We start from the raw sequence: 17938 nt of genomic DNA, 5'->3' as shown, positions 1-17938 counted from the left end.
TGTTGGTGCACGGGAACCTGATCTTGGCGGATACCGGGTAGTGTTGACAGGTTTCTGATACCAAAACAACTCTGATGCCCATTCCTTTGAAGTTTGCGGCTCCATCAAAAAACATCCTCCAACTATCGTATGATTCAACAATATCTTATCTTTCAAACGTCACTTCCTCGTCTAGAAAATACATCTTTAACGGTTCGTATTCTCTGTCTACGGGGGTTCTCTGCCAGGTGATCGGCCAATTCTTGCCCCTTGACTGCCTTATGAGTCACATAGATGATGTTGAACTCACTTAGCAATATCTTCCACTTTACTAGCTTACCTGTAGGCATGGATTTTTGAAATATGTATTTTAGCAAATTCTTCCTCGATATGAGATAGATGGTGTAGGTGCAAAAGTATTTCCTCAATTCATGGGCTATCTATGTCAAAGCACAACAGGTGTGCTCTAGTAAAAAGTATCGAGCTTCGTAAGGTGTGAACTTCGTACTGAGATAGTATATCGTGTGCTTCTTTCTCCTGGTTTCGTCATGTTGCCCTAGGATGCAACCAAAAGATCTATCCAACATGGATAGGTACAACAGTAAAGGTCTTTCGGGCTCTGGTGGGACCAACACGGGTGGCTTAGACAAGTACTCCTTGATTTTATCAAAAGCCCTTTGACATCCTTCGGCCAGCTCGTCGCAACATCTTTTCTCAGCATTTTGAAGATCGGCTCACATATTCAATGTGCTATAAAATGGCTGATGTAATTGAGGCATCCCAGAAAGCTCATCACATCCTTCTTGTTCCTCAGTGGTGGCAAGTCCTGAATGGCTTTGATTTTTGACGAGTCTAGCTCAATATCGCGGCGACTGATGATGAAACCTAGCAACATCCTAACAAGTACTCCAAAAGCACATTTTGCAGGATTTAACTTCGGATTGTACTTTCGAAGTCGGTCAAAAAACTTCCTTAGGTCTGCTATGTGATCCGAACTCCTCTTAGATTTGATGATGATGTCATGCACGTATACCTCTATTTTCATGTGTATCATATCGTGGAAAAGAGTAGTCAAGGTCCTCATGTTGGAAACCCCGGCGTTCTTCAAAACAAACAACACCATTTTATAATAATATACTTCCTATGGCATGATGAAGGCTGTCTTTTTGGCGTCCTCTTCGTCCATCCAAATCTGGTGATATCCTACGAAGCAATCCACAAAGGATTAGAGTTCATGTTTGGCACAATGGTCGATCAGTACGTGTATGTCCGGCAATGGAAATCATCCTTAGGGCTTGCTCTGTTCAGATCTTGATAGTCAATGCACATCCTGACCTTCCCATCCTTCTTCAGAACTGGTACGATATTTGCTAACCAAGTTGGATACTCGACCACCCGAAGGACTTTGGCTTTGATATGCTTGGTGACCTCTTCCTTTATCTTCAGACTCATATCTGGCTTGAATTTCTTGAGCTTCTGCTTTATCGGCAGACATATGGGGTTGGTAGGTAGCTTGTGAGCCACTATGGATGTGCTTAACCCAGTCATGTCGCCGTAGGACCATGTGAAAATATCCTCAAATTCCTTCAGAAATCTGATGTACTCTTCCTTCTCTTATGATGAAAGATGAATGCTAATGCGAGTTTCTTTGAATGTTTCAAAATCTCCTAAGTTAACTGCCTCAGTTTCTTCCAAATTTGACTTCAGTTTGTACTCAAAATTCTCTACTTCTTTGACAATTTCCTCAGGTATTATATCATCTTCCAAATCCTCCTAATCAGTTTTCTTATGTTGTGTTGTCTCATTACAGGTCACAGTCATATGTTTATCACGATATTTAATAATTATGCTGAAAAAGAATATAGTGAGGTAATAATAAATAAATAAATAAGCAATAATACCCCGACCACATCCAATCCTGATATTCTTGCATGGTATATTCATACCCGAGACCAAAGTTTGTGCCGTGATATTATGGCCGTATTGGTTCTGTGATCTCTTGAAGCTTTGGACCAAGAACCTTGCCTGGTTCATACCCCGACCACATCAATATTCTCTGTATTTTATTGCTCCACAATCGACCCTTCTCAATTGCGTTTACTTTCTCAATATTGTGGTATGTTTCTCCTCTTAATTTCCTCTTGTTATTGATAGCTGGCAAAGTCAGGTTGGTGTAGTTAGGGTTACTTCCATCTCCGTGAATAATCACCTCTTGATGGGGTTACTTTCATACTCGAGCCCACATATATCAGAACCCTGGCAATGAACTTGTCTTCATATTGCACAGTGATGTGCAATGCTTTGTTGTGACTCAACCCCTCCAGCGGTAGCTCATCTTCGTGGAAGGTAATCTTGTGGCTCTCCAGTATCTTTCCTACCATATTAGCCATCTCCCCACTAGTGATACATGTAGACACATAAGCTTCAATTAATACCTTCATCAAGGCATTTTTGTGCGCATTTGAGTTTTGAAACAGCGATAAGATGGATATCATGGGGAGAGTCTTGTTCAGGTGATAAAAAACGGAGTATTTCCCCGCCTGTACCTTCCTCCAAAGATCATTAGTGCCTGCCTCCATGATATGTGGCTTAGATGTGGTCTCTTTCATTGTTCCTCCATGTTTCTCGGGTGTGTAAACTCTACCAGTTCTGTTCATTCCTTGCGCAATACCTGTTTCTTCCATCTTGTCTTTTTCTTTTCTTCTTGCCTCCGCCACATAATCCCATGGGACAGCATCATATTTATAAGACAGTGTTGGAGCTACCATCACAGTGAAGAGCATAGTTACCTAGACCTCGAATGGTGCATGGGTTTAAACAACAATCGATGAGAGGGTGACAGGAGATGTTTTGGGAGTATCCCCCTCTCGAATAAGTCCAATGGATCCCTCCTTATCCCATTCTTCATCAGTTTCTATCACCCGTATGAGCAGGAAGAGGGTTATTATGTACGTTTGGCATAAACTCCTTTGTTTGTATAAATTTGGTGTCAATCAATGTCTGGATCTTGTCCTTCTGTATGCGGCATTCCTCGATAGTATGACCCCTCATGCCTGAATGGTAGGCGCAAGTTTTGTTGGGGTTAGCCCACTGGGAAGGTTTTTCAACAGCAACAACCAGAATGGGAGTGACATAACCAGCGGCCTCTAGTCTCTCATATAGTTGGTCTATGGGCTCGGTGATAGGGGTGTATTGTCTGGAAGCCCTGCAGTCAAAGTTTGGTCGTGGATTTGGGTAGTTTTAGCAGGCGGGAGAAGGTGAATGGTAATTGCAAGTTGGGTATTATAGGTATGGTAAGTAGTGGAAGGGTATTCGTATTTTAGAGGTAAGGGTTGATATGTGGGTGGGGGTGTTTTATAGGTAAGGGGAGACTTAGGGCCTTGGGCTATCATCACGACAGCCACTTCCTTCTTCTTCGAAATATCTCCTGACTGTAAGTCTTTGTTGGTAGCTTGCAGCGCCTCAAAGTTGGTCTCCATACCGCTCTTGATCTCTTTTTCTATCCTTTCTCCCAACTTTATGATGTCAGAGAACTTATTATTTTTTATAACCATCAATCTTTCATAATACTGTGGATCCTGAGCTCTGACAAAGAACTTGTTCATTTTCTCTTCTTCTAATGGCGGCCTTACCTTGGCAGTGTCTGATCTCCAGCGAGTAGCATACTCACAGAAGGTTTCTATTGGCTTCTTCTTGAGGTTCTAGATGTAGAAAATGTCTGGTGCGTTCTCTATGTTGAACCTGAATCTATCCATGAAATCAAATGCCATGCTTACCCAGTTTGCCCACTTCTTTGGATTCTGGCTAATATACCAAGATAAGGCATCTCATATAAAACTTCGCATGAGCAGTTTCATGCGGATTTGTTCGTTCTTGGCCACTCCTACAAGATTGTCACAGTAAGTTCTCAAATGCATTTTAGGATCACCGATGCCATCAAACATCTCAAACTTAGGAGGTTTGTAACCCTACGGCAGTTCTACATTTGGTTGGATACACACGTCTTCATAGTTTAAACCTTCAACGCATTTCCCGCCTTTGACACTTTGGACACTTCCTATCAGTTTCTTTAACTCATTTACTATGTTTCGAATGAACAGAACCTTCTTGGTCGATTGAGGTATGTACAGGGTTATGGGGTAAGGTTTCCACGTATATCGGGTTGCCTTTGTGTGTTCTTGGGACTTGGGTATATGAGTGATCATTAATCGAGGTTTGAGGAGGATATAGGGTATGTTGCGGTGCGTTTTGAGGGGTATGATTAGTGTTAGTTTGCAGATACTAGGTTGGGTGAGGTGTTGTTGTTGAGGGGTTTGTACTGGTTGGGGTCAATGTTTTGAGGGGGTGCGGGGTTGTGATACTGGTGTGTTGCGGGAGGAATTTATGGAGCTATAAGTGGTGGATTTTGGGCTCCGGTATTTTGTGGTGGTGTTTGATTCTGAGTGGTTGTGTTTTGATAGTTGATGTTAGGAATATTTAGAGTAAGTGAAAGGTTTGCGAGATTTCGTACCTACTCAAGCTCACCTTGTAGCTCCAAGATTTTCCGTTCCAAACGTAGTACTAACTCATTATGTCCTGACGTACTTCTTCCATTTCAGGTTTCAATATTTTCTGCCACGGTATAATTGTCTTTTCGATTACCACTTAGATCGTCCATCTACCCTTTGCCTTTTGGGTCGCTAGGTGGAGGACCTCTTGATATGGTGTGGTATGCTAATGATGCCAGAATACACGAACCAACCTTTAGGAATGGGAGTAATCAAAAGAAAAAAAAACAAAGGTAAGTGAGTTAGTAAGACGATGTAAAAGAGTGTTTGCAATATTTAAGCAGGTATCACGTAAGGTCATGCAATAATTCGCGTCCTAATTTAGGGACCTCATTTTGCCTGAGGTAGACCTAAGCAACATATAGAAATATATTAATGTTAAAATAATGTTAAATCAATCTTTCACTAAATAGAAATAATAATTCTAAAGTCACTATTGGCCCTAAGCCTTATTACATCGAAATCTAGAAAGCAGTAAAGAACATTATTATCTCCTACTCTCTTTGGTCCGAGAAGGGCCTTATCCATGCTTGGCTCTTTTGATTCTATCAATTACATTTCACAGGTCGCACATGTCGAGTAGCAAGTAAGCCATTGCCAATTTCCCTCCTTCATCATAGTCCATGCCTTGACAACCCCAAAGCCTTTTTCTCATATTCCCCTCTAGCTCCAGCAATCCTTGCTCTAGATGCTGTAACCTCTCTGTCAACTTATTTGTCATCTCCTTCCATTCCCTGGTCGCCTCCATATCCACCTTATGTTGTTCCAGATGCTTAGCTTCAGATTCGAACACTATTTTACGTAGCCTCTTGTACTTCACTTGCAACTCAGTCACCTCATTTATAATACTACCTTTCAGATTGACCCTCTGTTTGATGCCCCCGGCTATGTCGTCTTCCAACCATGAGAGATAGTAGTACATATGACTGGCGTGATACCTGTTTGGTTCAATAATCTCTCTATCAATGCTGATCTTTTAATTCCACATGTGTTGGGCCTCGAATTTGAATGGGATAACATCCCCTTTGAAATCTACTTTATACCGAACCATGTTGGAAACCCTAGGTATGACTTGTTTCCTTCCAGCTTGCCTCATTACCCTTATAGGAGCCTAAGGGTAGATGCCTCACAACCCGATCAATACTAAGTGAGTGGTTCCTTTTGACCTTATGATGAACTCGTTACTAGGAAACCACTTGAACATTCAATGCACTTACTCGTCTGTCAGATTATTGAAGAAACACATCCAACCTACAGCATTTACAGGCGTTGCAAACCTATCTGGTAAAAATGTCATCTTTTTTGGATGATGACTGGCTATGGAGTCATTCAGCGGCCTGCGTAGAAGCTCTTGCCGATAATCACCCCTCTGAAAATGTTCTAGCAACCAAACTTGTAGTAAGAGATTACAACCCTCGAAGTGTCTGAACCCATGCTTGCACCGATCCAGAACACGGTACATCTCGGCTAAGATCATAGGGATTATAGTGTATTTATGCCCCTCGATACCCTCTATTAAGGTCCTGGCAACCATGGCTAAGCGAATGTGAATTCTCCCCCTACATTGGAAAGATCAACAGACCCAAGAAATAGACTATGAAGACATAGACCCGGCGTTGTACACATCCCAAAGAGGTAATGGCTAGCTCCTCAAGATGCAGGCGATATGATTTTCTATGCCCATACTAATCATATAGAAATTCAAAGGGTATGTATATTTTCTTTAGGCAGACCAGTTCATCATTCTTCTTAAAACCCAACACCTTCAGAAAACTGCATGGGGTGCGATTTTCTGGCACCAGTAGACCCGGACTATCCCATGGTTACTTGGTGAAGCCCCTTATTTCTTTCAGAAGAGGAGTCATTTTTATATAGCCAAATTGGAAAATAGCGCTCTTTTCATCCTAGAACATGGTGGCTGCTTCGATTAATTCCCTGTTGGGTCGAATATTCAACAAAGATGGCAAGTCACCCAGTACTCTGCTCACGTAATTTCTATCATATGGTGCAAGGTCATTCCACTAGTCAATTAGCAGAGGAGGGATATTCTGGACCATACCAAACCTGGGAATTTTGTGCTTCATTTTCTGCAAACAAACAAAAGTTAGCCCTTCCCCCCTCCAAATTCGACTATCTGCGTGATAATGGTCAACATGTTGGCACGTTTTCTCCAAGTAATGCACATAATATGATGGTTTCCTTTGGTATTATGGAAATCCCGTAGGATTTTGGACAAGGTTTATATAAGCGGGTTGATGTGTCAATTAGGTCTCAATCCATACTAGGTTTAGCATGATGCATGTACATTTCAAATCAGAGTGTGGTTTCTAGAAGGGTCTAGACTGGTACTCTGAAGTGGACAACTTGAAAAGGAAAGGCACGGGACTGACGACAACACAGCTGATCAACTAGTCTTCCACTAATAAGCCTTTCTGGCTTAAAAGGGTGTTTTTAGGAAAGCGCGGACACTCATCAAGCGCCGGTATGTTGATAATAAGCACGGGTGATGTATGATACTGAAAGCATGCTTTATGAAAATATAGTAACACATTGCCAGATATTTGCATGATGAAAGCGCGTAAAAATAGTAAATAATATGATAAGTATGAACATGAGAAAGAAAAGAAAAAAGGAAAGACGAAAGAGAGAAGTCAGTTTAACTCATGAAAATGTGCGAGAACGTAATTAATGAAGCAAATAGGGAGATAGGGACCAGAGAGACATGATATAGTAGTCTTAAACAAGATAAAGGAAATAGAGAAGGGACGTATATGTCATAGAAGTTTAAGCAAGTAAGGGAAATAGGGAGGGGATGTACGTGTCATCAAATAATCCATTAATCCACACAAGCCAACTTCGTTATGATAAGAGCCTAAGTATATCCCCAGCAGAGTCGCCATGCTGTCACTTTTTTTCTCTAGAAAGCGAGTTTCGACATATGGCAACTCTTTTAAATGGGTATCAAAAGAGAAGAGCCTCCTTCCGATAATTTTAAGGTGTGTTAGGGCAGCTATTTGCAAATAACTCTGTTTAATTAGTCTACGTCTCCAAAGATCGGGTAAGGTCTCAGATTACTTCGAAGAGAAGGTGTTAGGCATTCTTCGAGGTTCACAACTGTGGGTCCTAGCCAAAATTTATGATATGTGGGATTATTCGATTATAATTGTCCTATGTGATCATGTAAGAGAGGGAAGGCAGGGAGTTTCAAAGTTGAACTACAATGTAAACAAGTGTGATGAAAATTGCACATGTGAAGAAATTAAACTATATATAAATGACCAGTACAAGTCTTCTGAGGTTATAGGATACAACTTAATTATTTTAAGTTCGAGAGACAAGGCGCGACCAAGAAACATATAAAGGAAGGGGGTCCTAAGTTTTTTAGCTTAAAGGATCACCCCGTGCAACATAAATAATACTTTGCAACTACCTTAGGGTAGGGGTTTCTCATATTATTCAGCGGGCACAGACTATCATCTTCTGCTACCCAATTACTATGATAAAGTTATTTACCTAAAGCGCTCTAATTCAATTTAAACTTTGTCCTATGCGTGCACCACCCCTCCCATGCCTGTGGTCCAGGAGTCTTTGGACCTACTATTTGGGTGGTTCTAGACATTACTTAGGGTGCTCAAAAGATAAAACTAGGCGCACATTCAAAACATGTAGGACTACACATAAATTCAATAAATGGCTCAAGTTAGCCTTCACACATAAGCAACAAATGCACGCGGGCAGATTTTGCATTAGGCAGTAGACAGTTTCAGAATTAAGGCATATAAGAGTCGTTAAGTCCTATAGACATGGCTTCTATGTGATCCAAGTTCAAGACGTCCTACAGGCAGTGCTGTTGTTTCAGACCATCAAATTTGCAGATTATAGGTATTATAAAACCTATAGTCATGATCTCTAAGTTATTTATGCCATGGGGCAGTGAAAGTTATTAAAGAGCTCGGAATTATTGGTCATATAGGTATAATTTCTAAGCGAGTAACAATATCCTATAGGAAGGCTCTCTAATAGTTGGTATTTAAGCACAAATTCGCCGTGCATATTCCTATAGACCTTTTATATAGGCGGTCAATGTAATGAGAACAACAGAAGTAGTCGATTAATTAGAGCCCTATAGACATGGTATCTAGAAGAGTATTAGCGAAGGCATGTATTATTGCAATCCTATAGTCATGCTATCAAAGTAGACATGGGAGAAGATAAAGCATTTACTCAAACAATCATGCTTTTGATAATGTACGGCCATTAGGAAAATTGAGTAAGTGACGTGTGTGATTTCCTATAGACAAGATTTCTATTAGTGTGTAGAATTAAAGTACGTCAAATAGCAAACAGAGAAAATAAGGCCTATGGACAGGTTTTCTACCCATTTAGGCAAGAATTAGGATACACCAGCCCCCTTTTCACCAATCTCCCCATCTATTTGTTTACAAATTATTACAAGCCTAGATAATCAATAAAAGTATAAATATTACACAAGAAACAACTGCAGGCCCAAAAATATACCCAAATAAAAATAACCCAGTACTGCCTGGGACTTCAACATGCTCTCTTTCACACGGATATCAGGCTCAGATCTAGACGCGTCTCAACCAGGAGAGTGTGTCCATTGACACAGCCCAAGGCCATACATGAAATCATACCAAGACCAACAATTATAGATTGACCACTTAGCCAAATAAGTCAATGGACCACACATGAAAATCAATTTAATAGTCCTGAAGAAATACCTCTTAGAGACAAAATTATAGGACATTTAGCAGGATTCATATAAACACATTGGCATTTCAGAAGCAAGAGTGACAGGATTGATTAAGCAAAGAACATGAGAACTAGGAGAATAAATAGGGATAAAGTCTCAACAGGGCAAATTTTACAAAGGAAACAACATAAGTCCATGATTGCAAATATTCAACAAAGGAGGGGTGTAGCATGCTGAACACAGTCATACATTAGGAAGACTTAAGAGGCATGTCTATTGTGTTAGCAAGGTGAACACACACAATGCCAAGTTTTAGAAATCAAGCCTAAGGCATGATCCAGAATTAGTCAAAAGGTATTTTAGACTTAGGAACTTTAATCGAAAAGTCTGAAAGAGTTGCAGTTAAGAAAATAGAAACTTCACATGCAAGTTTCTATCATGAAAACCTAAACAGTATAACAAACAGACTGGTGGTCATGGTCTTTCAACAGTCGAGAAACAACTTAATATACTGGGTATAGAACAAATATTTAAAATCCAAAGAACTCACGGTACGTATGGAAAGCATACCAATTTAAGGTTAATAGGACAGGCAGATTTCAATACTTATACCCACTCACCAAAATGGGCAAGTACTAAGTATCTCCATAGTCGTGTAATTAACAACAAGGTAACACGTAAAAGGTAAGTAAATTTGATCGGATTCGAAGAAGATTAGGGGAGGCGGTTAGGATTTCTGAAGAAGGGTGAGGGAGAGTGTTTAGGGGTAATTGTCTTGGAGGAATGGGTGTTAGGGTTTGGGGTTGGGTAGTTTAAGGAGGGGAGATGGCTTGTGGGCTGTTGATCTCTGAGATCAACGGGTGAGATAAAAGGAAAGAGTGTGGCGAGTCAATAGGAGCGGGTCGCGAACGGATTTAATAAAAAGGTCATTTGGTTTTGGGCTAAGGTTTGGAGGTATGGGCTGGTGGATTGGGTTTGAAATTTGGCATTTTTTGGGCAAGATTTTAAATAAAAGAAATTAAGGGAAAAATAAAATAATAAAATATCTAAATAAATATAAAAAATACTATTTATGAAACATAATATTTTAAAAATAATTTCTGAAGAATATAAAAATATAAAGAGTTATTTTGACCCTAAATAAGATAATAAATATAATTAATTGTAAAGTATAGGCTATTAATGCAAATAATGTGTAAATAACACGAAAAAGCAAAAATATAATAATATAAATAATGTAAAATATCATATAGCATGCTTGTGGGTACAAATAATAAATTTGGATGATTAAATCATCCCAATATAATTTAAAGGGATAATCAATAAATATTTGAAAAATTAAATGCGAGGATATCAATTTTAAAGCTTTAAAAATTATAGAAAATTATAGAAAATATTTTTATGACTCTTTTAAATTGGGTAATAATGCAAAAATAATATTTTAAAAGTATATGGAATACTTTATAAAATATGAAGGCAGAATTAGGTACCAACACCTAGGTGAAAGAAATCTCAGCCTTGGCCTCCCTAGCCATCTGAAGCGTGATACCATAAGTAAGACCCTCTATGAACCTCCGAACTCTCTCCCTCTCTGTAGGGATCAGGATAGCTACATGGCATGACAAATAAACAAATCTAGTCTCATACTCAGTAACGGTCATGTTACCCTACTGAAGGTGCTCGAACTGACTGTGGAACTCCTCTCTCCAAGTGAAGGGAATGAACTTCTCTAAGAACAATTGTGAGAACTGAGCCCATGTGAGAGAAGGTGAACCAACTCGCCTACCCTAAGCATACACCTGCCACCACCTATTGGTAGAACCATGCATCTGAAACACTGTGAAATCAACTCCATTGGACTTTTCTATACCCATGTTGCACAAGATCTCATGGCAACGGTCCAAGAGGTTGTGGGGGTCCTCAAAATATGAACCACTAAAGTGATGGGGATACAACTTGGTGAACCTGTCCCACCTCTTCAGCTCATCAACTGATATAATGGGTCTCTCCCCGGCCTATGTAGCAACAACAGGCTGCACCACCCCAACTAGTAGGACTTCTAGGGTCCGATATCCATGAGCCATCTGCTCTAGAGTGTGAGTAGTGGGATTTCGATATCCTCCCTGAGCCTGAGAAATGGTTGGTGCCACAGGAAACACACCAGCCTGAGTCATACTCTCCCTCAAGACAACCATGTGGACTAGGGCGTCCTGAAGTACTAGGGTAGCAATGAACCCCTTTGAGACCTGAGATGGTCCTACTAGCTCGATCGGAACAGGGATCTCTTCATCTTGCTACATCTGAGGCTCAATAGCAGGTACCACTACACACGCTCTAGGCGGAGTTCTCCCTCTACCTCTAGATTTGCCTCGGCCCTGGACCCTACCCCCGGTAGTGGCTGCAGTCTGGGGTTATGGCTCCTGTTCGGATGCAGATGTAGTGTGCGTCCTCACAATCTGTGAGAGAATAAGAGGACAATGATTCAAAACACATGATAGAACATAGTTGCACTATAGAGAAGGAAGAAAGATGGAAGTTTCCAAAAGCCTTATAACCTTTAGAATATAAGTACAGACGTTACCGTACCAATCCTCAAGACTCTACTAAGCGTGCTCATGAATCGTGAGACATATGCAAACAAGTACTCTAATACCAACTTTTCATAACCCAAAATCCCAACCACAATCCGTGATGGCACCTAGCACCGCTATCTAGGCAAGACAACACATAATAGATGAAATACTGAAGAAACTGTAAATTTATGTCTAACAGCAAGATAATAAGAGAGTAAAAGCATTTCAAAAGTAAACAAGATAAGTATAAAACCAACAACTATGTGATCTATCTAAATATGTGGAGTCACAAGTACATGAGCTTCTATAATTTTCTATATATACTATTCTGTAAGAAAATACAACACTGTCCGAGAAATAGAAACAGTACGACAGAAATAGGAAAGTGATTCTAAGGCCTACGAACGAGATGCAACTCTACCTTGAATCATTGTCTGGTATCTGCTAAGTACCTCTCAGGACTCAACTGGTACCAATGTCAAGATCTGCACAAGAAGTGCAGAAGTGTAGTATGAGTACAATCGACCAAATGTACTCCATAAGTGTCGAGCCTAACCACGACGAGGTTAAGACAACACACCTACAATAAACATGTGCACTTATATATATATATATATATATATATAAAAGGAATAACAAGTAAAGAATCAATTCTAATAACGGGATAGGGACATTTTAAAAGGGGACAATAAACGGAAATAGTAAGTAAAGAATCACTAAGTAAACCTCTTTCCAAATTGGCATTGAAACCACCAAGTCAAATTCGCATTTTCAAATATCAAGTAAAATCAATGAAAGCAACAAATTACACAGCATCAACCTTCGTATTTTTACTCCCACCCTTACAATATCAGATAAGTGCATGGCGTCAGCCTTCGTGCTTTCACTCTCATCCTCACATGATAATAATAATAATAAAGCATGCGCACAACATCACCCTTTGTGCTTTAATCTCATCCTCACATGATAATAATAAATAAGCATGTGCATTGCATCACCTTTTGTGCTTTATCCTCACGTTCACTCAACAATGATATCAATATGAAAATGAGGTATGGCAACACCCTTCGTAGTTTTCACTCTTCCTTACCAAGCAATAACAACACAATTACCAAGCAAGGTGGGAAGAAAATTCAACTTCAACAATAGTGCTATAACACAACTCATCATATGAGAATCTTTCAATGTTTAGTGCCAACAACCAATCATCAAATTCCATGAATTCAACTCCCAATATCACAACAATCTCAACATAAGAAATAAATATGAAAGCGAGTAATCAAGGAACTAACAATCTATTCAAGGCATGAAAGACATAGTATATGAAATAACATGGTACAAGTAATGCAAATTTAACCTGCGTGCTTATCCCATGGACAACACATATACACTCGTTACATCGCATATACATCACCTCCAACATATAGTTCACATAGCAAATAGACTCGAATCTACCTTATTTCCCCCAAACCAAGGTTCACCAAGACACTTATCTCTTTTCGGTACACAATTAACAATTAACCACGGACTTTCCTTTAGAAAACGCCTCCAAACAAATCAAATCTAGTCCAATAACGTTAAAACAATTCGAAACAAGCTTTAGAAACTACCCACGAATGAAAAAGGTTCAATCTTTGTCTTAACTGAAAAAGTCAACAAAAGGTTAAACCAAACCTATATGGTCGAAATCTGAAATTAAGATCAAATCCCGATTCCGATTCACCTCCGAGCCCGGATATGTGATTTGTTTCGAAATGCGACCTCAATTTGAGGTCTAAATCTCAATTTTATACAACTCCTAAATTCTACCGAAAATCCCCAATTTCTACTTTGAAATTCATATATTTGATGAACAAATTCATGAAAAAGTACTAAAAATGAATTAAAAATAAGTTAAAGTTGCTTATTAATAAATTTGGGAAGAAACATCTCTCACAAAATCGCCTATATGGAGACTATGGTGGGAAAATAGTGTAAAATGAGCTAAGTCCCGAAATTCCCATATTTTACCCAGCTGCAGATGTTGCAATTGCGAACCACTATTTGAAAAAGCTAATAGTGTCCTAGCTATGCAGTTGCCGCAAATGCGACACTTCTTCGTATTTGCAAAGACCCTCCAACTCGTAAATGCGGAAAAAGGCTTCACAAATGCGATGCAACTCCCTGCCTACTAGTGTCTCAAATGCAATATTTTGGTCCCAAATGCGATCCACATCAAGCTCGCAAAAGCGACCTTGCCCTCGTAAACGCGAAGTTCCAATCCCCCAGTCCCTTTCACAAAAGCGAGCAGTCAACTCTAGCCTCATTTTAAATCAAAAATCACATTTTCTTCGAAATCTCACATATTACTTTCCGAAAAATGACACGGACCGTGCACGCAAGTCATATAATATAAAATGAAGCTATGAGAGGTCTCGGAACATTTTGGGTCGTCACATTTTAATATCATAATTATATTTATTTGTTTTTTTATATATTTTAACTTACTCCAAAGTATAAATAGTCATCGATTATCTCAATCTACGTCTGCTTTTATATTTTTTTCTATTATGACTTTTTAATTTATTTCTTACCTCCATGTTTCTAGCTAATATAGAATAAAAATTGATGATTGGATTTATATATAGATATAGATATTAATATTGATATTTTATACGTAAATACCACACAAGAGAGAGGTGATTTGTGTGGTGTCCAATGTTTTGCGTGCACAGATTATAGAAGGACATGGTTCTTCTATGTGTTCCAACTACTACTGTTGCAGAAAAATAAGTACAGAAAATAAAGAACACAAAGCTTTTTACGTGGAAAACACCTGTCTCAAAAGGTGAAAAAACCACGACCTACTTCCTAGTAGGATTTTTCCAAAACTCTTTACTAAATCAGTGAGCCAAAACAACATTTAAAAAAATTCTTTTGTAAACTTAGGATTACCTCTAACCCTTTGTAACAAACTAGCCTCTAGCTATTTGTGACAAACTTCAAGTTAACTCTAACTTGAAAATACAAAGTACCTATTACAAACGCTTCTAGATAAAGCTAAAAAGGTACAAGTTAAAACCACCTACTACAAATAACTAGACTAAAAGACAATAGTTGGAACTGGTTCTTCTAGCTAGTTCAAGTAGCGTCAGATTCGCACACTGAAATATCACTCGAACTGCTTGCAAAATTGCCTTGCTATTTTGCTCTCAATTCTTACTTAACTTCTGCTTTTGTGCGTCACTGAATAAGGAGTCCTTCTCCTTATCGCTTTTGCAATCTTTTCGATCAGGAGATATCTCATTCTACCAGAATACGCTTATCTCCTGCATGTGTACCTCATGAGCCTTGACTCTGCCGGTATCTATGTCTTCCAGTGATGGACCTAGTTCATATCTTCATATGTTAGTTCCTTTGTCAATCTTCAAAACTATTCTCTTTCTTGGGCCAACAAATTCCCCATTTTTGATGATGACAAACTTTGTGCATCCATAAGCTTAGGCCTTTTTCAACTTAATCCAACATTGGCACATATTAGAGTATTAAGAACTTATCATAAAGAACCAGGGTCATTTAGGTTGTAAATATCATTTGTTCAGAGCACATCTTACCCCTTTTGGCATCATCGAAAAGTTGCTAAAAGATTTGTGAGTCCCAGCTATTATAAAAATTACTCATGGCCACTAGGGCAACTGCAAATGCATTCATGGATCAATCATTAGTAATCAACTAAGAATTCAAACTATCAAAGAAATAGAGACAGTGTATAAGAACAAGAGCACAAAATTTCATTGATAGAAAGTACGGTTCTTCCACAATCCACAAAATGAAACAAAAACATTTAAAGCATGAGCAACAAAAAGAAAAAGTCCCGAATCTAGGTTACTGAATTTATAGGCAGGCTAGGCAACTAAGGCTTGGAAGAACTAGGGGCTTGGGTTTTGGCTTGGAAAAGATTCAACATATCATGAAGAATACCCTCATTCTTCTCCCTTTCCTTTGTAAGCTCAACTCTGAGAACATCCCTCTCAGATTCAACCTCAGCCAAACGAGTCTTCAGCCTTGCTATCTCAGCATCCTTTACCCCACTCTCCTGCACTAGGGCTCTGACCTTGTTGTTTACAGGTGTCCTTTTTGATGACCAGGTTTATTGGGGACGACATGGATCTCATAATCACAAGCAAGAAGAGTATTAATCCCAAAATTGTCTTTGCTTGTGGCCATCTCTGCCTTCTTCAATGGCACCTTATAATGAGCAAGAATAGAAGTGAGGATGAAACAATATGGAATAGCATGGGCTTTGGAGCCATTGACAACTATTTCCAAAAGATGAATGATGAACCCATGCCAGTTTATCTGCCTCCCACTGTCCATACACTCCATCAAGACCAAGTCCATGTAATTTGCAATATGCCTCCTTTCCTACCTTGCCAACACGCACTTGTTGATGAATTCAAAGATCACCTTGTGGGGTGGCTTCATTTCACTGTTATAGACTGCCTTGGGCTCACTCTCTTCTTTATTATCACAAAATTTTCTTATGAAAGCCAGGGCAGTTGGAAGAGAATCCAGACTGGGCCATTTCGGCCTAGTATAGTCACCATAGCCTTCAGAGGGTATGCCAAGGATTTCACCCAGTTATTTAGCATCAAAAGAGATTTGGACCCCTTTCACTAGGTTGGTGACTCTACCTTCCTTGACCTCAGCATTGGCCATGAATTCCACAATATCATTCCTAGCCAGTCTCTCATCCAACTGAAGGACCATGTCCTTCCACCCCTGTATCTCAAGCTTCTCCAGTAGCAAAATCATTCCTTCTTCTTCCAAGTCCTTCAATAATCTCCCCTTCAGAATTGTTCTTTTACCAAACTTTGTCAGCTTGTCCTTCTCACCATCAGACACATCCTCCTCTTCACCACTCCAATCATCTTCTTCAGTAATTTTCACTTGCTTGGCTTTCACTGCAGACCTGGTTCGCTTAGCCAAGATAGAGGGTTCAACAGACTTAGAAACAGATAAAGACTTCTTTGGGGAAGTCTTGGCTTTCTTTGGATTAGGGGTCTGAACCTCTACCTCTGCCACTTTTCCACTTTGATGGACCAGGTCCATCTCATCAAACTCAGTAGCTTCAACAGGCTCAACCACTTTTTCTTTCCCTTTATCCACTCTTTTCTTCTTACTCTCCTCTAAAGCTCTCTACAACTCCTCCTCACTCTACTTTGGCTTTCTCCTTGTAGTTCTTCCTCTTGGAAGAGGAATATCAGAGGTCTGAGAAAGGAGCAGCTTTCCGTTTCTTGTTGGATCTTGCTATCCCATAGGTTGTAGCTTTAGGAGTTATTTTCTTCTTGGATTGGTAACTGTCACTTAACTTTTTCAAGAGATCAACCAGGGTTTCCTCAGTAGATGAACCAGGTTCAACTGCTTGCTTTCCAAGATTTACTAGCCCTTCATCAGCTTCTCCTGATACACTTCCCCCTGTGTGCCTGTCACCTTATTCCTCCTTCTCTGGCTCAACTCCACAAATAGCCATTCTAACAGATTCAGAGGTGGGTGAAGAATCAACCACTTCTTTCCCTTTTCCCTTCTCTTTACTCTGTACTCCCTATCTTTCTTTTTCTTTTTCAATTTTGTTTTTACCACATCTCCTTCTTGTCTCAGGCATTTCCACATCTATCACAGACCCAACCAGGGTGAACCTAATTTCTAAATTTTTAGCGATCTCATAAATAACCTCAGATGAAGGTTTTGGGGGAGACGTTACCTGTTCAAAATCGGAAGACCCAATTTTCCCCCCTCAGTCGCTGATTTAGAGGAATCACTCGAATTTTGTGAGTTTTGGGCTTGGCTTTCTTGAAGCTAGGCATTTAATTTTCGAGATAAAGCACCAATGGCCACTGTTTTTCTAGCAAGCATTTTGACTCTCATTTTTCTAGGTTGGGGGGTAGAACTAGGTTGAGAGGTTGTAGAGGAAGAAGAATGAGTAGGGGGTGGAGGAGTACCAGGGTTATTCCAGGGGTTAGACATTTTGGTTATAGTTTTGTGATGAAGGAAAAATCTTGGATTGAATTCGAAGGCAAGGAGAGAAGAAAGGGTTTCAACGGTTTTCAGAAATAATGAAGAATTTGCAGAGTCGATGATGAGGG

This window comes from Nicotiana tomentosiformis, chromosome 5, assembly GCF_000390325.3.
Source record: "Nicotiana tomentosiformis chromosome 5, ASM39032v3, whole genome shotgun sequence".
NCBI lineage: Eukaryota > Viridiplantae > Streptophyta > Magnoliopsida > Solanales > Solanaceae > Nicotiana > Nicotiana tomentosiformis.
The sequence above is the reverse complement of the archived record's forward strand: the minus strand, read 5'-3'. Positions refer to the sequence as shown.